The sequence below is a fragment of the Pseudorca crassidens genome, chromosome 13, assembly GCF_039906515.1.
Source record: "Pseudorca crassidens isolate mPseCra1 chromosome 13, mPseCra1.hap1, whole genome shotgun sequence".
NCBI lineage: Eukaryota > Metazoa > Chordata > Mammalia > Artiodactyla > Delphinidae > Pseudorca > Pseudorca crassidens.
The window spans coordinates 5,225,456-5,245,973 of NC_090308.1; the positions used below are offsets into that span (position 1 = coordinate 5,225,456).

General features: G+C 50.6%; 1 long non-coding RNA gene across 1 annotated transcript; it reads left to right on the forward strand.

Annotated features, from left to right (window-relative positions):
• The first annotated feature begins 2,519 nt into the window (after positions 1 to 2,519).
• On the forward strand, positions 2,520 to 20,006 carry LOC137204364 (uncharacterized). The gene is made up of 3 exons (XR_010933577.1): positions 2,520 to 2,609; positions 2,844 to 2,949; positions 19,696 to 20,006. It is a non-coding gene; the product is annotated as an uncharacterized lncRNA (long non-coding RNA).
• Positions 20,007 to 20,518: the final 512 nt, after the last annotated feature.

The following is a 20,518-nucleotide window of genomic DNA, read 5'->3' on the forward strand; positions in this document are numbered from 1 at the left end:
AATGCAAATATCAAATACCATTATAATAACAGAGATGCTGGTGAAACTACAGTTAACTAGGAATATTCAGAAATTTCTAAGTACAAATTTGTTTATTATTTAGGAAGACAATTTAGTAATTGTTATCAAGAGCCATAATATTCTACAGTTTGATCCCATAATTCTGTTCCCGAGAATGAAATTATTCAAATTAAGAGGAAGTTATAATGAGACATGTAGGTAAATTATAAAAATTAAAAAATCCAATAATACAGCAACGGTTACTTTGTCATAGAATAGTAACTCCATAACATATTATGTGGTGATTAAAAAACGACAGAGGGTCTACAAAAGAGAGGGCATATAAAATTATGTCAAGTAGGATGCAATATATTGAAGTAACTGAAAATATTAAAAAAATAACATCAATATATGTGGATACAGATGAAAGGAAGCTATAAAGAAATGCAGTTCATTTTATGCTGGTAAAGGGATTTGGATATAATTATTTGTGTATTGTTTTATTAATAAATATATACTGAAATATATATAACTGTCTTAATTTCTCCATGTTACCTGTTAACGCCTCATGATTCATTTTGTATTGACCAGTATTAGGGTATAAAAATCCAATTCAGGGATTCAGTTGAGAGACAAGCAAGCTACGTGCTCTCTGGGGCATCTCCTGACTCAATTGAGAAATACCGGCTGAGCACGTGTATACGTCTCTCTAAAGACAACTTTACTCAAGGTTGGCATGTGGTTCCCTGACACTCTCTTTCATGTTATTATAAGAACTCCAACCTCTTAAACTGCTAAATCACTCTCTATTATACCTCAAAACGCTTCAAAAGTCACTTAGGAAAGCAGCAAATAACTAGAAGAATATTATACACGACGGAACTAGCCAAATAGAAGTGTTTGGTCATTCATCTGTTCTGTGGTTTTGGAGGACCCCTCTGAGTTTTACAAATGACAAAAACACGCGGTCAAAGCTTCAGATCAGGCCCTATGTGTGCATGCGAAGAGCAGCTATTTTTGGCTCTGGACTCCAGTTACACAGGCCTAGCTGGAAGCTTTGTTCTCAGAACTCATGCTGTCATCAAAAGGACTCAATACAAATACAGCAGTAGGTCTGCAGTGGCTGAGCTGTAACCACAGCTGCAAACTCTTCGTCATGTGAGAACTCCGGGCTTTTTCTGGGTCTGGAACGCCTGCTGGCCACGCCTTCTGCCTGCCTGTCCTGCCCCTGGAATCCCGTCCATTCTCACCATCCTCTTTGTTCCCCACATGGTCCCTGACCGCCCCCCTCCCTGTGGCCTCCGTTGCAGCTGTTTTTACACTTACTATGGTGATCTTCGTGTGGCCAGGTCCTGTGTGTCCCCTCTTAACTGAATTCGTGCTTCTCCAGTGGAGAACTGTGTCTTCCTCACAGTGACATGGTGTCTGGCACACAGGCCCTCGGGGGATCTTAATGTGAGGTCTACAGAGAGACTTGGGGGTGTCTAGGAGGTCCCTGAAATCGTGGGCAGCCCGTGTGCACGTCAGGGGCAGACAGGTGGAAGCCTCGCAATAGGGGTCCCTCGCTTTTTGTCCTTCTAAGGCCCCTGGGGTTTGAGCCAGTCCTGGAGGCCCCTTTCCCCTTGGTGGTCATTGGTTTAGTCTCCAGCAGGTGACCTCTCAGACCGATGGGGTCCGAGGGGAAGCTGGCTGGGAATGTCTGGGAAAGAGCTTTCTCTCTCATGAGGGGAGGCAATAGGCAACCGCACTGCCTCTTCATCCAGTCCCGGGACCCACACGGCGTCCGGAACGGATCCAGTCCTTTGGGGACCACAGGCCGCTGATGTGACAGAGGCAGAGCAGGGAGTCGGGGGTGCCTGGCGCCCTCAGTTGTGACCGAGCACGGCCTTCCCCAGCCCTGAGTAGTTGACTCTGAACTTGTTATGTGATACATGTCCTATTTCTTGAGGCGCTTTTAACTGAATTTTCTCTATTTTTGTAGCTGATACACCTGCCAGGATGCAGCAGTTTTCATCAGATGAAGAAAAGGATCCGCGTCCCTTCCTCTCCCAAGGTCCAGGGTCTCTGTAGAAGGTGTTCAGTAGGTGTTGACTGATTCATTGACTGACAGACTGAAATTCCTCTGAGTAGCCCTGGTGCCATGGAAATTCTCCAGGGCCAGTCTGTAGGAAGTTGCATTAATAACCAGTGTGTGCAGTTCCCATGGGCAAGCCCGCGGCTCAGCGCCTCTAGGCCGTGGAGAGAGATTGTGGGAGGCCCTAGAGCTGGGGCAAGCAGGGGCCTGGGTGTGGCACTGAGAAACGCCCAGGGAGGACCCAGCCGGCTGCTGGCTCGGGCACTGCGTCACTGGGAGGTGGACACCATAGGGCCCTCCTCACCAAGCGTGTAGGGCAAATCGGCTTCAACTTACAGGCCTGGTTGATGGGTAGTGTTGAGAAGGATTCCGAAGCTGTGTCTAAATTTAGCGTTGATTGTCCCTTAAGTCTCCCAAGGACATAAACGTAGGCAGTCAGTGCCTTCCGGCAGTTAATCTTCCCTGTCTTCCGTCTGGTTCTTGGCTTTTTGGATCAGGAAACTCAGGGAGTCCCCCCAGAGCAGGGCTCTCAAGGGTAGGTTCGCATAGCTCTTGACAAATGCCCTCGTCCCTCTGATATACTTCTTTGTTCAAAAACAACTGGACTCTGAGGCCCCGTGCTCTGCAAACAGCAGTTGGAGGTGCTGTTTTAAGCCACCTCCAGGCGAAACCAATAAATTGGCCTCCGGTTTCTACACATCCCTCTGTCCTGGGAGCAGCTCCTCCCCAGATGGTGGCGGTCAAACTTAGACGGGTCCCCTCTTTTCAGAGCCCGTGGAGAATAGAGAGACCCCCGGTTCATACGCCTTTGCTCAGACTGGTGCGGGGAGACCCCGGCTTTCATTCCAGCGGCGCCCGGCTGTCTGGGGCCCCTGGTAAGTCTCCAGCGGGGCCCTGTCGCCCTGTTGCAGGATGAAGGGACGCCTGCTCTAATGTTGTCACAATCCGTGGTTCTGCTTGGGCTGCGGCCCCCTCAGGCCCAGCCCGCTGGGGCACGCCCTTTGCTCACCAGGACGCCGTCGGAAGCGCCTGGGACGCGAGCTTTAGCCGCATCCAAGGGGAGGGGCGCAGGGTCCGGGGGGCTCAGCCTGGGCTCAGCGGGGTCGCTGGGAGGCTCCGCCCAGCCACGTGGTGAAGGACAGGACAGGGCGTTCCACGCGGGGGCATCCTGGACAAGGACCCGGACAGGACGTGGGGCCTGCTTGGTCCAGGGGACCAAGAGCCTCGCCACCCCGCTCGGGATGTGCTCTACACTCCGGGCGAGGTAGCGAAAGGGAAGGCTTTCGAGTAGGGAAAGGACATGACAGAAGTGAGGCTGTGGGAGACCTCTCTGGCCGCTGCGGGCTGGGAGGATGGAGTGCGGAGCCATCGGAAAGTGTGGGGCTTGGGCTGGAGGGCCGGTCCCTGCAGAGGTGGCGCCCCCGGCGCTGGTGGGAGCCCTTGCCCCTCCCCCTTCTTCTCCTCCCCTCCCCCCTTCTCCTCCCCTTCCCTCTTCTCCTACCCTCCCCCCTCTTCTCCTCCCCTCCCCCTTCTCTTCCCCTCCCCCTTCTCCTACCCTCCCCCCTTCTCCTACCCTCCCCCTCTCTTCTCTTCCCCTCCCCCTCTTCTCCTCCCCTCCCCCCTCTCTTCTCCCTTCCCCCCTGTCTTCTCCCCTCTTCCTCTCTTCTCCTACCCTCCCCCTCTCTTCTCCTACCCTCCCCCTTCCTGGCCCTTCCTCCCCTGCCCTTTCCTGGGGGGTAGCTGACAGGGACGTGCTGGCGTTAGGGGACCTGCGCCTCCCTCTGTCCGCCCCCTCGGGTGCTGTATCGCAGTCTCCAGGGCCCGGATGGACGAGCTGACGGACCTGCTTGACGTGAAGCAGATGGTGCTCCTGGCTCAGTGGAGGTGGCCGAAGGACATGACCTTCCTCCCGGCCTTTCTTTTGGGAAAGGAAGTCTTTGGAAGTCTGTAGCAACTGAATCAATCTTGTCACTTTGATAAGCAGGGTCCCCTTTCGCTCCGAGTGTGGAGAAAGCTCCACACTTCCTCCGATTGTTCCGGTTTATTGTATTTCAGTGTGTGAGACATGATAGCCTCAGTCCTGGGGAGCCCAGGGAGGAAGCGGGCGGCCTGGGCTTCCGCAGGGCGCCCGGGGAGCAGCGCAGGCCGGTTATTCTTGGGAGTTATTTCCAGCGGCTGGGCCGTCGGCTCAGCTTTCTGGCCGGGCCTCAGGGCCACGTGATGGGAGGATGAGGCAGTTCATTATAATAATAGACTCCGAGCTCACCAGGCAGGCGGCTCTTTGAGGGCTTGGGACCACGCTGGCTCAGCATCCCTCTCGGTGCCCCTGGGGTGGGCGCCGGGCCTGGGGGTGCGGGAGCGTGGGTGGGCGGGGAGAGCGCAGAGCTGGGCGGCTCCGGGAGGCCCCCGTGAGCGCAGCCTCTTCCTCTGCGCTGCCCTGGGGAGCAGAAGTGACTCACGCACAGGGAGACTGACTCATGAGGTCCATGGGCGGCAGAGCCCGGCAGGCAGCTTTCAGCTCAACGTAAGGAAGAATGTTCTTGTCATTTATAAAATGGAACCTGTTGCCCTCGAAACAGAAGCTCCTGACACGGTGAGGGCTGGCGACCACGCCCCGGGCCCCGGGTTTTCTATTTTAACTTTTCTGTAATTTCTTCTTATTTGAGAGGTTGCATCACTGGCTGCAGCACCAAAGCACCTGCCAAAAACCGGGGCTTAAACAACACATTTCACTTTCTCCGGGGGCTGGGGGCCAGCAGGCTGAGATCCAGGTGTGGGCAGGGCCGGCTCCTGCTGAGGCCGCTCCTGCGTCTTCCGTGGTTCACTGGCGATCTATGGCCTCCCTGGGCTTGTGGCAGCACGACTCCGATTTCTGCCTGCATCTTCACATGGCATTCTCCCTGTGTGTGTCTCTGCGTCCAACTTTCCCCCTTTTATAAGGACACCTGTGATTCCTGCCCCAGCATAACCTCATCCTAACCTAACTAATTACATCGGCAGCTACCCTATTTCCCAGTAAGGTCACGTTCTGAGATACCAAAGGCCAGGACTTCAGCTTATGAATTTTGGGGGGAGCACAATTCAACCTACAACTGATGTGGTACATACGCATTGTGGAAATTTAGAAAATAGAGATAAAAAGAAAGAAGTAAAACCGTCCCGTTTCAACCACTCAGAGATCACTGCTGTGAATATCTCAGAGCATATCCTTCTGAAAAAAATCTTAAAGTTAGACAAAATGAATATACTCTTCTGTATCTTTAGTCAATGATCTCTTCCTTTCTAGTTCACTGAATTTCTTCTCATCTGATACCTAGCCCGTGTTCAAATCGTGAACAGTAATTTTGTTCAAACCAATAACCAATCCATTGCGTTTGTTTTCACTGGTTGTTATGTTCCTTAAGTCTCTTTAATCCATAACTGTCCCTTTTTTTATGACGTCAACTTATTGGGGGCCAATTATGCTGCATAATACCTCGCCTCCTGGATTTGTTCGGTTGCTTCCCTGTGACGTTGCTTAGCTCATTCCTCTGTCTCCTGTTGCATATAAACTGGGGCTATTAGACCTCTGATGGACTCAAGCCAAGCGTGTTTGGATGGAAAGCATTACAGGCACGCCTCCCATCAGAAGACACAGAACATCTGTTGACCCAGGTCAGGCCTTGCCAGGCATGGGGATGGTGCCTGGGGGTTCCTGCCTTGGGTGGGAGGTGACACCTTATGACCTTGAGTCCTCCTTGCAACAGTGAGGTTTTTGCACCTTGAAAGCTTCTGATAGTTGAGACAGGAGCCCTCCCTTTCTGGTGGCAGCTGGCCCTGGGAGAGGAAGTGTGGCAGGGCCCGCTGAGCCACAGTCATCGCTGCCCTTTGGGGAACCTCACCAGTCTTAAGACTTCCAGTTCTAAGAAGTCCTGCCCTTGGATTCCGACACCGAGCCCACTAACGTGGGGTGATGGGGGTGTGCTTCCCCACCGGACCTGGACCTCGTGATGGTCCTTCCTCACCCCACACTGTGGTGAGGTGGGGCCTGGCTGGATCCCTGTCTGCCCCCCGTCCGAGACTGTTTCCAGGAAGGACCTTAGCCCTTTCTCTCCAGCATTTTACAGTGTTTTTATTTTTGTTTTTTAAAGAGAAGCAATTTACAATGAAACACTGATTTTATGTGTATATTTGCTCATCTTTTGACTAGTCTCGTACACTTGTGTAAGCCACACCTCTGTCAGGATATAGGGCATTCCCATCACCCATGAAGCTCCCGTGTGCCCCTTCCCAGTTAATACTGGTCCAGGCAGCGGGAACCACTGTTTCAGCTTTCCCCACTGTAGATTACTTTGCCTGCCCTAGACCTTCATGTACATGGAATTGACAGCATGTTCTGGTCAGCACCGCGTTGGCTTCATCCACAGCGGTGCAGCTGTCAGCCCTGCCCTCCCTCCTCCTGAGCAGTGCTGTGTTGCACATACTGCAGTGTGTTCATTCGTTCTCCTGTGGATGTTTCCAGTTCTCTGTTATTATAAATAAAGCTCCGTGAACATTCATGTACAAGTAATCGTGTGCACATGTGTTTTCATTTCTCTTGGGTAAATATCCAGGAGTGAAATCAATGGGTCATCGTTCAAGTGGTTGTAGCGTTTACCCTCCTCTCAGTGGTGGAAGGGCATTCTGGGATTGTCAGCCGCCTCTTTATTTTTTGCCATCCTGGTGGCTATGTAGCGGTATCTCGATGTGGATCTAATTTGTGTTTCCCCAATGATTTATGATTATGAGAACTTTTTTTTTTGCGTGCTTATTGGCCATTCGTATGTATTCTTTTTTGACTGTAACTCTTTTAAACATTAATATTTATTTTTCTTCCTTAATAAGCACTCTAACTTGTTAAACTTATTCAAGTAGGCATTCAATGCCTGAATTGAATTTCTTGCTCACCCTTCAGTGGATATTATCAAAGGTAGGTGGATAAGAAGTGATCTTTAAGAAGAAGCAAAGTCATGTGCTTTCAGCTAGTTATTCCTAACTCCCATTCTCTGGGTCTCTGGTGAGTCCGTCATTAGCAGGTATTGGAGGTTGGCTGGCTGACCAGCGCTGTGTGTTTGGTGTTCTCGAAGAGGCTTCTGACGCATCCGGGGAGGCAGGGTTGGAGACGAGAAAAGGACAGAGAAGACCCCTTTGCCCTAAAGAGTTCACCTTATGGGGTGTGTTGGCGAAGGGAATGAAAGTACAGAGATTGCAGCTGAGAAGAGGAAGGAAATGACATGCAGCCTCTAGGCTTGCATTCTTGCCCATCGGAGGATCATGGCGCCAAAGAGCTTTCTTTGAGTTTCAGGTAGAATCTTGTGCTTTAAGTGGAGAGCACCATTTGCTACCCTCCTCGGCAGACGTTCCTGGGAGCCAGAGAACTGCTCAGAGTCCCCAGGGAACCACCATGAACCAGCTCATGCCCTGGTCCAGCAGAGCAGGGCCCGTGTCCTCCCTGCCCAACTGGTGATGGGGATGCAAACCAATCTCATTCTCACTGCATCACCTTCTTCTCGTCCTTCTGCAGGCGCTGCCACTACCCCTTCATTTACAGTGACTCATTGTGGGAGGACTTTACCGAGCCACCCAGGAATGTCACCGGAAGACCTTAGAATAGGCCACGGGGAAGGAAAAGGAGGGAAAAAAGAGAAAAAGAAGCTGGGATGGGAAAGGGGTCGGGGGAAGGGAGGGGAAGGAGCTGACAGCTGCCGCAGCCCTGAGCTGCCTGCTCTTGCCTCCAGAGAGAAGCTCCTTGAGGGTCGTGAGAAAAGGGAGACCGAAGACCCTCCATCCTCTGGAGACTCCACTTTACCTCTAAGTTCAGGTTTAAAACACATCTGGTGAGAAGTAAATGATCAATGAATGGACGGATACCACGAAAATAAGAAATTATAATCCAGAGATTTCTCCTGCAACAAAGCCTTGTCTTAAATGGTGGGGGTCCACATTATAAAAATATGCTCCCCCTTCCCATGATGGGATCAGGCTGTTCTCCTTTTCCCTTTAGAGCAAGGTGCTGTCATCCCAACTCACCTGAGCTAGAAGCTGCCCCCCAAAAGCAGGAGTTCCAATCTTCTAAGATTTATGAGAGAAAATAGGTCAGAAAATCCAGGGACCACAACGAGGAGGATGGAAGGCCTCTGGGTGGACGGGCCTGGGGGGGGCCTTCCCGAGAGATGGCTGGATGGGCACTGCCCTGGGGTATGCCCGCCTCGGGCCAAAAAGGATTAGAGGGGCGAGGAGGAAGGCTGAGGGATAAGAAAGCGGCGCCCGGCGGAGACAAAGCCTCTTTGCGCTCCTGCCATGGCAAGCTCCCCTCCAGCAGAGAGACACTGTGAGAAAGTGTGGGAGCCCCGGCCCCTTTCAGCCGCAGTGAAAGCAGCCTTGGCAGCGCTGCTGGGGCTGAGACGCCGGGGGCTGGCAGGGATGCGTCGGCCTCGGCGCGCTGTGCGGGCAGTGCGTTCCCAGGCCCCGGCACGCAACCTTGGGCTGAGTCCCATTTCCTCCCCGGGAAGAGCTTGAGGGAGGGGGGCAGGGACCGCGGCATCACTGGGGGACAAGCTCCCCCCCCTTGTAGGGTGGCCCAGATGGGGCACACTGGGCTGTGGGGAGTGGCTTGTGGCACGTTATTCAGGGGTTAGAATCCCGGAGTCTGGCATTTGGAAGGAACTTTAAGGTCAATATCAAGCCCTATCACCTCACTTCACAGAAGAGGAAACTGGGGCACAGGGGGCTTCAGTTTCGTGGCCAAGAGTTCTAGGCTGTCGTGGCGGAGACCAGTCTGAAACTCTGGCCTCCTGGATCCGGGCTCAGCGCAGGCCCGTGTGCCACCTGGAAGGGGAAGGACACAGAGATGGGAACGGAGGGAAGTTTCTGAACCGGTTAGGGGTGGGTCCTGGCCTGAGCCCCACAGGGAGTCCTGGATAGACTGGCATCTGGGAGCAGGGGGAGAAGGTGCTAGGACCTGATGCAAAATGCCAGCATTGGGGCCGTCCTTCCACCTTTGTGCTTTGACCTTCGGATAAACTGCTCTTTACAGTTTTCCCAGCTTCTCAAAGCTTGTAATTTTATTGTATGGAATCATAGAATGTTAGGGTTGCCAGGGACTTGGGGGTTTCTGTGGGCCAACTTCCTGCCCAGCGTGGGAACGCCCTCTGGACCGGCCCTTGTAGTCATTGACCCTTCTTTTTTTCACTTTAATTGAGTTATAATTAGCATACAATAGTGTATTAGTTTCAGGCATGCAACATAGTGATTTGATATTTTTATACGTTGTGAAATGATCACTACAGCAAGACCAGTTACGATCCATCACCACACAAAGTTGTTACAAGATTATTGACTCTATTCCCTATGCCGTACTTTACCTCTGGGTGACTTATTTATTTTATAGCTGGAAGTTTGTACACCTATTTAGTCTGTCCCCTCTCCTCCTCCCTCTGGCGACCACCTGGTTGTACTCTGTATTTACAAGTCTTTCTGTTTTGTTTCGTTTGTTTGTTTTCCTTTTTAGATTCTACATATACGTGAAATCATGTGGTATTTGTTTTTCTCTGGCTGATTTTTTTCACTTAGTGTAATACCCTCAAGGTCCATCCACGTTGCCACAAACGATCAGGTTTCATTCTTTTTGATAGCTGAGTAATATTACATTGTGTGTATAAACCACATCTTCTTGATCCATTCATTGATCCATGGGCACTTAGGTTGTTTCCAAATCTTGGTTATTCTCAGAGGTTCCAAAGAGGAAGGAAGTTTCTAGCTCCTGGGGCAGAGTCAGCTCTGGTTTAGCTATACAGGGACCATGCATGTTGACCCTAACCTTCGTTTGGAGGGCTGGATCTTGTTCTCTCGCACCAGCTGTGCAGAGCAGACCTGGCCTCCCCACACGCTCCCCTCAGCTGTGCTCAGGTGGCGTGTTTGGGGAAGGAACGGGCCGCTGGGGTCACACAGCCTGGGGCCCCTCTCTGGGCTTCACAGTTACCGGCTGTGTGACTTGGACCAACTAACTACTCTGAATGTGTTTTCTCATCTGTGAGAAGAGGCAGCACCCAGGACGGGGTGGCCGTGGATTAGCTGCAACCTCTGCAGGCTGTGCGCTGCTCGGTGACCCCGCCTCACCTGGTCCTCCAGTCGCCTTGCCCCGCCCCACATCTGAGGTCACCCATGTCTCCTCCCTCTTCCCCCTGTACTGGGCGGAAGCACCGGGAGCCGCAGGGACACAAACTCAGCCACAGCAGAAACAGGAGGGCGCCGAGGTGCAGGGAGCCGGGAGTGATGGAGAGCCGTCATGGCCGTGGCCACGTGCAAGCCCGGCCGCCAGTGCCCCACCCCCGCAAGGGGCCAGGTGTGTGTGTGTGTGTGTGTGTGTGTGTGAATCCTCCACACCTGGAACTCTCCCTTCCGGAGGAGGGGGCGGGGACGTCAGGCTGGGCTGTGGGCCCCGTCCTGAGTCCGGCGGGGGGAAAGTGAAGGAACCGCCGGGCCCCTTCATCCAAGGACAGACACCGCTCCCAGAACGCTTGAGTAAGGCAGCAGCATCAATCGTGTGGCTCTGAAGGAAGATGACAGCTCTCACACGAGGATCCAAATACACAAAGTAAATCTCTGCTGTGATTACGTGCAGCCACCCCTGGCCCTGCCCGACGTCTGTGGTTCTTGGGAAATTGAAAAGCGTTGGTCCAGCCACTCACTGTCCATCGGGTCTCGAAGACCAGAGAGACTGGAAGTTCCCTGGAGAAGCGTGTGATTTCAGGACGCGGAGACGCGGAAGAAGGCGACGTGATGTGGCAGGGAGGAGGGTGGAGAGGCGTGTGTGTGTGTGTGTGTGTGTGTGTGTGTGTGTGCGCGCGCGCGTAAAAGGAGGCCACGCATCTTTGCGGGGTGAGCCGAGCAGAGCTGACATTTTCACTAATAAAATGCCGAGGAAATGCTTTAGTGCCCTAGAGTCCATGTTCACTGTGGCTGGAGATAAATGCTTCCTGGAATCCTGTAGTAACACCAAAAATCATTTCACAGGTGTGAAACATGGCGGGAAATGAGTTTTACGCCTCCCTCTTTTCAGCCAGAAGCAAACCGGCTTCTCCCTGAGCGGCGTCCTCTGTGGTCAGGGATGCGATTCCCAAATAACGTTGAAAACGACACGATGTCCCAGGAGCACACGGCCGATCGTCGTGCTCTGAGTGGACACTTTCTCTGACATGAGTGTGTCTGGGATTTCAGTGCATAGATTTGTACTCATGTTATGTGCTCTATATTTATATGATATTTATCCTCATATGTTCCGGAAGTCTTCTATTGAAAGATTAAGTCTCAGGCACCGTTTTAAGTGACTGTCGCAAGATACCTCATTTAATCCTCCTAGCGCCCTCTGAAGCAGTCTTTCAAGTGGGGAAACTGAGGCTCAGAAGATTGTATTGGAAGGTCAACACCATCTAGAGGGAGGTGGGGGACCAGCAAATTAAACCTTGGCCTTGACCTGAAGCCCAATCGAATCCAAACTCACCATGTCTCACCCTCTCCCACCCCACACCCCCTCCCTGGACTTGGTTTTACCTGTCAGGTTGGAATTAGATCTCTTTCTTTTCAAGCCAGTCTAGAATGATTGTACATCCACACATGACACCTTCCTTTTTTAACCATAGCCTAGAGGTATCGCAGAACCCCCGAGATCCTGGCCTGCTTGCTGGGATCCAGATTCTACCTCCTTTTGGGAAAAGTGCAATACTTAATCTTTCGCGAGAGCGGGGCGTGTAATTCCCCCGTTTTCACAGGCCCACGACACCCCCTCGAGGCAGGGAGAGCCTTACGGGGGCCCCTCTTGCTGCTAAGAAGGAGGCCCTCTCTGCCTTGTAGCCGCTGTGTAGATTCTGATAGATTTTCCAGAGAAAGGTTTTATTCAGCCGGGACTCTGACCTCTCGTGAGACGCTGTGGTATCTGTCAGCTATGTGGCCTTTGCTCGGTGGTGACGTTATTAGCTATTCCAGCCAGTCCACAAGACTCTGCGCCCTCCCAGTAAAACCTCTTGATCAATTTTATTGTTTGGGTCATTTTTGTTGTGCCCTGAATGAAGGGGAAAATCGCTTCAGCAGCATGTGGTTTACTCCCCGCTCAGCAAACAAACACCCACCAAATATAATACATTTAAGGCAGAGATTGTCACCGTTCAGGAATGTTTTACAGTCGGGTTCTTTCTAAACTGAAAACATTCTTTTAATATGGAGAATTCCTCTGAGGACTGTAAAAATCCTACTCACATGACGCATTACCCCGTCTTGAATGGACCCTGCTGAAGAGTTATTAAAAATTTACCTTTTTGTCAATAAAGTTCTTTAAGGGACATTTTTCTTGCTGCATTTTAATGTAAAGTTCACGGCCCAGATGGATGAGGGAGGAGACAAAAAGGCCATTTAAAGCTCTGGCTCTAGAATGCTCCTGGTGTGCAGTTAATTGAATCAAGGGACACACGGGGGCCATACTGTGTGTGGACAGAGTTTTAGTTGTAGGTGGCCGTCACCGACCCACAGAGACTTAGACCTGGGGCAATGGAGAAAATGTTAATTCAGATAGCTTACTTCAGTAAGGGCGTCTGGTAAGGAAAATTGTATGTGTGCTGTTTTATAACAGCTGATCCTAATTCTTTGAATTTTGAGCCGTTCATTAGAAAGCTCCTTTCCTGTATTAGTATAAATGATTCCATTTTTTTCAAGTCTCAAGTATAAAGATGACACTACATTGACTATTTGGAAACGCTTTTTTGAACAGTGAGACTTGTAAGCTTTTATTTATTTATGGTTTTGCCTGATGATACTTGAAGCAAAATGATAGGTTTTTACTATTGGCTTTTTACTGATGGATTTAAGCCATACTTTTCTAAGGTACACCTATTATTCATTCTCTAGACTGAGGACAATTTAGTCATCTTCCTGACTAGGGAAGTTGACGCTTTCCTATTACTCTTAAAGGTTACCTTAAGTTAATTTCCCTGAAGAGTCCTATTGCTCGGTGTAAAACAGCAAGAGTGGCCGGGCTTGAAAGCAGGGCCATGGAAACCCCGTTCACGGACCAGACTTTCAGCTTAGCCTTCGGAAGGGCGGGAATCAAAGTTCCAGCAGAAACCTCGGTTTGGAACACTGGTTCCCAAACTTCGGGTCCCCTGCAGGACTTGTTCAAACACACGAGCTGGGCGCCACCCTGGAGGTTCGAGTCAGCAGGTCTGCGCAGGGGCCTGAGGATGTAAATTCCTCTTGAGCCTCCAGGCGATGCCACTGTTGCTGGGCCAGGGAGCCCACTTTGAGACCCACCGTGCTAGGGTGTGGTGGGTAACTTTGGGGGTCAACGGGGTCGGGAACCTTGGGCTGCTTCTATATAGCCTCCTGGCGGACATAGATTTAAGCAGACATCTGGGTCTGTTTGTGCTCAGTGTCCCCTGGAGGGAACATCCGTGTGACTGGGGTGTTTGGCAGTGACGCGTATGGCTGCCCTGGGGGGACCCAGTGGGAGGCGAGGGAGGAGAGCCAGTGAGCCCAAGACGAGGCTGCTGCGGAGCCCGAGCGGTGCTGACGTGACAGCCACACTGAGGCCATTTGTCTGTCTTCGAACAGCCAGATGGGCCGTGTTTCCGGGAGCTTTGGAGGATATTTAAAATACTTTCCTCTGACTTGGTTTAAACCGAATAATGAATGCCTCTCCCCACGACAGCAGAGTCTTCTTGCATTTTCCAGAGTCTGAGCGTCTGCAGTGAGTCTTACACTGGATTGCTAAGATTCTCCTTCCCCAGGTGCAGCGTGGCTGACACCTGAGGAGTTCGGTGTCCTGTCTGCCAGGGGCGGTGGGGGGGAGGCCCACGTCTCTGATGCGCTGGCAGGACCGTGGAGCGGTCACTGATTCCAGCAGCGGTCACTGGGTTCTGCCCCTGCCCCAGGCAGGCCCCCGGCAAGGGGGACACGGGGGCGACAGAGCAAACGCCCTCTTCTCACGGAGACCACGTTGCACAGGCAGGCAAGCAGACATGTACCATCGTGTCAGATACTCGGAGTGTTTGGAGGCAAGTAAAGAAAACTGGGGTCTAGAGAGCGTGAGACAGGGCTGAGCAGGGCTTTCTGAGGAAGCAGTCTTAGCAGGGACCGGGATGGAGCCAGGAAGGTGCTCAGACCTGGGAAGTGGGTACTTGGGAAGGCGTGTCGGGCTGAGGGGACGTGCCTGCCAAGCTCTGGGGCCAGAATGTTCTTGGCCATTTGTGAGCCACGGCTGAGGTCAGTAGGGCTGATGTAGGGGTTCTGGAACACGGGGGGGAAGGGAGGGAGTGCAGGAGACAAGGCAGGGGAGCCAGAGGCCATGAGGTGCACGCGGCCACAGTGGGATTTGGAAGTAAATTGCCCTCAGCAGGGGAGGCAGGAAGTCATAGGGTTGGGGGCAGCTCAGTGCTCTGATGGCATTTGTGCCTGAAGGAGCTAGCTCCAGGCAGCGTGTCCCCTGCGGAGGGGTCAGCCGGGCATGAGGGCAGCGTGGGCTGGGGCAGGAGGAGGGCTCAGGCCGTGCAGACTCGGGGGCTATCTCGCAGACAGGATCTGTGAGGGCTGGGACGTGGGATCAAGCAGTCAGGAACGACTCTGGGGTTCGAGCTGAGGGAGGCGTGAAGTGAGTTCCTGCCAGCTGAGCTGGGGCATGCGGCGGGGGCGGGAAGAGGCAGACTGGAGAGGGCAGGGAATCCGGGGTTGCTTTCACACGTTTGCTTTCAGAAGCCTCTAGACATCCGAGTGGAATGCTCCAAGGGAATTTAGGGAAGTCGAGACTAAATTGGAGAATCGGGCTGTACAGACGGCAGCCGAAGCCCTGGGGCTGGAGGAGACTGAGGCCCGAGCCCGGGGCCCTCCTACAGTCGCAGGTTAGGAAGAGAGGAAGGAGAGGCACGGGCGATGACGGCAAGCCGAGGGTCTGAGCGTCTACAAGCCTCCCAGCCTCGAAAGGAACTAGCCTCGGTCTCCCCAGGGCCACTGCCGCTCGGCAGGTGCAGAGCACACACCCGCTTCTCCTTCTCTTAATGGGGGCGCTGCCATTTCTTAGTGGGTGAAGCTGGTGGCAGTGCCTAAGCCAGTGTCCCTGGTGCATCGATGGGGATCAGAACACCTGAAGCTGCCCTGAAACAGCCGTCAGAACGCTGTGGGCAGCACGCGTTTACCTGAGTGGAGGGCGCAGAGCTTGCAACAGATTCTGAAGGCAAGACTAGGGGATGGTTCTCAATGCTTTCTAAATAAAAAAGAAACTGAAGTAATAAAGTTTTAGGCTTATCAAGCACAGGAAGAGAACAAATCCTTTTACCCAGATTGAAACTTACAGAAATTTGGCACAGTAAAAACGAATAAAGTATCCAAGGACCTTAAAAATATTCCCACCGAGGGAGGCAAAGGTCAACTCCTGAAACAGAGAAATGCTAGTGAACCAATGTGCAAAGCTCCCCTTCCACCACACATCTGTCTACATCCGTATCCAGTGACGGGAGAATCGGCTAATTGCCAAAGAATGCGTCGGAAGAAGCAAACTACACCAGCGGTGACATCCAAACTTGGACAGCACTGTGTGATCAAAAGTGATAGACTCATTCCTTCCTGAGGAGGCCACGCCGAGCCGTCCTACGGCCCTTATGGCTCCTATGTTCTCCTTTAATGTCATCGTCAGCACAAACTATTGCTAGTTAGGGTTTCCCAGAAACAAAGGCCCACTTGTGTTTTGGATCTCCATCCAGCTTCGACGCACTCACGCTTTGAAGATGGCAAAAGAGACAAAGACGACTGGAGATATTTTTAGAATCAGATTCAACACCAATACATATTTTCCTGCTGGAAAGTGTTCTTGATTAAGCTAAGTACTGTTACTTTCTTTTTTCTCACTGCAGAGCAGAGAGGACACAGAGTTTCTTTTGCATTAAAACGGCCTGATTACAAATAGTCTTAGTAGAGTGGGTGGCAGTGCCCATTTCAAAATGGGCTTTCCTTCCCTGCTCATTATCAGAGCAAAGAGAGGCTGAGTCCAGTGCACAGAGTAACCAGAACGTTTAATTCACCTCCAATATCTTATTTGAAAAGAAATGAGGTTGGTGGACTTGGGAAAGCCCTCCTTCCTGGGTCTTACAAAGGGGATGGTGGTGTGTGAGTTTCCCGCAGGGCCCCTGGGAGACCGAGCGGGGAAGGAGTGGCCTAGGGTCTGTCACCGCCTGAGTGGCTCTGTCTGGCTGCGGCACTGCTGGCCTGCAGGCCGTGTGAGGGCCGACGGCCTTCTAGGCCCTGAATATTCAAATCAGGGACACGGATTGTCTTGGTGTGACTGGGAGCCTGGTCATTTTTAGTTTAGATCTGGAAGTGTCCCACTTTGGAAACATTTTGGTCAACTGGTACATTTGTAGAAAAGGGAAGCCTTCATGGGTAGAATTGTTTAAAAAGCATTTGAGGTTTTCTGACTCCATTTTAAATCCCATCAGAGAGTAAAAATTTATGATTAGAAAAATGTTCATGGAATATTTTCCCAGGAATATTACTTCTTTAAAATCAGTCTTCAAGCTTCCCAGCCTCTGCTTACAAAGGGCTAGTGATGAACATTCTCAGAATAGCCCAAACAAGTAAGAGACGCAGTGTGTCTTGAAAAATAATTTCTTTGTTTCAGCCTCTCTAAATGACTGTTCTAGATGTCCCACCACCTGTACCAAACGTCTCTCACTTCTAGATCGCATGTAAGTAAACACTGAAAGGACTTAAGTCTTGTTTGTGTAAAAAAGCTTCAGGTTGGAAGATCATATTCTCCAAGTATGCCACCTTTTCACAGAATTTTCGAACTTTGTATCCTGTCTGATGTTTCCAGATGTAGTTCGGCCATAAAAATTATGTGCTGCTCTTGCAGTACCAGAGGGCGGAGGGGAGAGGCCTCTCTCGAAGATGAGGGTGTGCCCACCGAGGCGACTTCCAGGGGCACAGTTGGGCTTGTGAGAACTCATATCTTTCTCATCAGGTCCAGTGGGATAAGCAGGACCCACAGGACTAGGCCTGCCCTTGCAGCCCACATGGATCAAGCACTTCCACTGCTCCTGGCGCCAGGCTAGTTGTTCGCCCAGGGGACCCCTCCCAGGCTCCCATCTGTCCCGCAAGGCTCCCTGCTGAGCCCTCCACTCACAGGCATTTGTCGTGCGATGCTTGCAGCAAACCTGCAAGGCCCACATTCCTGAGCCCGTTTTTGCGATGCGGGATTTGAGGCCGAGAGAGTTCTGATAACTTGCCCGAGCTCACAAGGCCACCGCTCAGTGGAAGGAGACTTCACCCCAGTTCTGCCAGCTTCCCACTCCTGCGCTCCAGCTGCTGTGTCCTCCAACATCCGTCACGCGGTCCTTGCAGCCGCCCTGGGAAGCAGGGACTGTTCCAGTGAGGAAGCTCTCGAGTAACAGGCTCAGTGCTCCGACCCAGACCCTCCTGTGATCCACCCTCACATCCAGAGCCTCTATTTCTTCCCTGGGCTAACTCGCCCCCTGGACGGTGTCTTCAAGAAATTGAACACAGTGATAGACAGACGGACAGACAGACAAAAACCCTTGCTTCCTACACCAGTGCTTGATGTTTCCCACTTGGCATCGTTGCGTTCCCTTGGATACCTTAGGAAGGGAGTTTCAAGGTAAATATGTAGCAGGTGAAAGAAGCCAGTGTCTCACTCAGAGTTCCGAAACCTGGGAAGATTCTCCTTTCTCTTTTAGTTAATCAGAAATTATTTGGGAGAAGTAAAGACAAACCCAGGGTAGAGATGACAGTTAGAAAAAGCAGGCCATTCCTATTTTCATGCTAGTAAAACAATGTCGTTTTAAAAGTCTCATAATTGTTATTGTAGATATTAAACCAGTCCCAAAGGCCTCCATAGTGGTGCTGGCAGGGTTTAGTGATGGTGGTGGTGTAGCAGTGTGGTGATGGTAGCGATAGTTGACCTTTTGTTTGTCTTTTTACCTTGTGACCCCCTTTACCCATTTCTCCCACCCCACGCCCCAACTCTGGCTCTTTGTATCTATGAGCTTGGTTTTTTTTCTTGTTTGTTTGTTTTTCTGGTTTTTAGATTCCACATGCAAGAGAGATCATGTGGTATTTGTCTTTCTTTGTCTGACTTATTTCACTGAGCACAGTGTCCTTGAGGTCCATGCATGTTGTCACAAATGGCAGGATTTCATTATTTCTTATGGCTGAATTTTGTGTGTGTATATATATATATACACACACACACACATTTATATTTGTGTATATGTACGAATATATATATATATATAATATGTGTGTGGGTTTATTTCTGGGCTCTCTATTCTCTTCCGCTGAGCTATGTGTCTGTTTTTTCTGCCAAGCATACTGTATTAATTACTATAGCTTTGCAATATAGTTTGAAATCAGGGAGCATGATGCCTCCAGCTTTGTTCTTCTTTCTCAAGACTGCTTTGGCTATTTGGGGTCTTCTGTGGTTCCATACAAATTTGAGGATTATTTTCCTATTTCTATGGAAAATGCCACTGGAATTTTGGGAGGGATTGCTTTGGGTAGTGTGGATATGTTAACAATATTAGTTCTTCCGATCCATGAACATGAAATATCTTTCCAAATATTTTTGTGTCTTCCTCAATTTCTTTTATTAATATCTTGTAGTTTTCAATATACAAGTATTTCACCTCCTTGGTTAAATTGCGAAAGGGGAAGACCTTTTTAAAAATGCAATTCAGTTTATTTACTGTCTTACAACTTACAGTTCCAAAGTCTTTACTACGTCACATTTTCTTGACCTGTTTGTTGGCATAATAGCTTTATTAGTTCAAATCAAGAGAGAGATCACATGTTCTAACCTATCATGGCGATGCAATATTTAGCTCTTATTTGTAGCTGGAACTCAATACTTCGTTTCCTCTACATCTGCTGGGTATTACCTAAACTTTGCAGCATCTGCTCAAATCTGTGTTTACCTGTTACTTTGTAAGTTACCTTGGTTTTCCATCTCTCACAGTTACATTCCAATGTTTGTGAGAGGCTCTCTTGGACGCCAGTCCCTCCTGCTTGGCCAGGTTACCCTCAGGACCTGCCGTAAGTGACCTCAGAGCCATCTGCCCTCTACCTTGTAAAACAAAGGGACGCTCTCATATTCACCATGCTTTGACTTGTGCTTAAATTCTGATGGGCCAGACAATAGGCTGGGGAGGGCGAGAGCTCTCAGGGGGCAGCCTGATTATCCTGCTAGCCTCTCGAGAAAACCTCCCTTTGGAAGGTGTCAGCGGGCGCCGTGGGCTAACTTCCTCCGAGAGGCGCATTCTACCTCGCTCGTTTCACCTTCAGCTTCCTCTTTCAGCTCACCGTCTTCTGAATCCTCAGGAGGTACAGTGTTCTAGGCAATTGTTTTTCTTCAACAGATAGACTGTCTCCTCACTTGAGAAGCTGCTGGGGGCTTTCAGCTTCCTACTTTTCACAGCCTTTTACATTTTTGCACACTTTTGAAGTTCCCATTATATGCCTCCTCGATCTCTTCACTCGTGAACATTTCTTCTTCGGCTGTGTTTGATTTCCGTTTCCTGATGGGCTTTTCCCGTGATCCCTCTGTTTTGCAGTCTGGTGATGACTCTCCACCATCGAGGGCATTTGCTCAGGGATTTCCCGAGCTCTGAGCTCTGCCACCAGCTCCCATTGTATGAGACGCCTTCACCCACCCGCTGACCTGTGCCGACCACCGAGGGGAGGGAAAACTTCCCTGCGTGGCTGGGACCCGCTACCCCTTCACCACCATCCACTCTCCTGCTCCGGGTAACTTTTTCTCTGTTTTCTGTGTGTCCCTAGGAACAGGAAAATCACCTCCTTTGGTTAAACATGGGGCAGAGGTGACAGTCAGAAAAAGCAGTCACTCCTATTTCTATACTAATAAAACAATGCATTAAAAAAAAATCTCCGGAGAACATTGTGCAATCTTTATAGTTATTTCGGTTTTCGGCAAAATTATTTTCTTATTATGAAGAACTCACCATTGCCAGGTAGGAAGCATCATGTCGTCTGAGGATTTTCCACATATATATTGCTTTGCTGGGGTAGAAATTAGTCATTATTCAAACGTTGTTTCTTTGAAGTAAAAGGCCAACAGGTATAAGAAACTATGCTAAGTACTTCACAAAAATCACCTCTAGTCCTTAGAACATCCCTACAGGGTAGAGTAATATCCACTTTACAGCTGAGGAAACCAGAGGCTCAGAGAGGTTAAATAACTTGCCCAAAGGCAGGACAGCTAGTAAGTGACAGGGCTGGGAAAGGAACCCCAATATTTGAATTCCACGCCAGAGTTAGGGCTCTTGGCTCAGTGGCAGGTGGGTCTCCTTGTTACCACACCAGATGGTTTTCACAAGCAAGACAGAGAGTAAGAGGCCAGGCTTGCTTCTGAGTCCC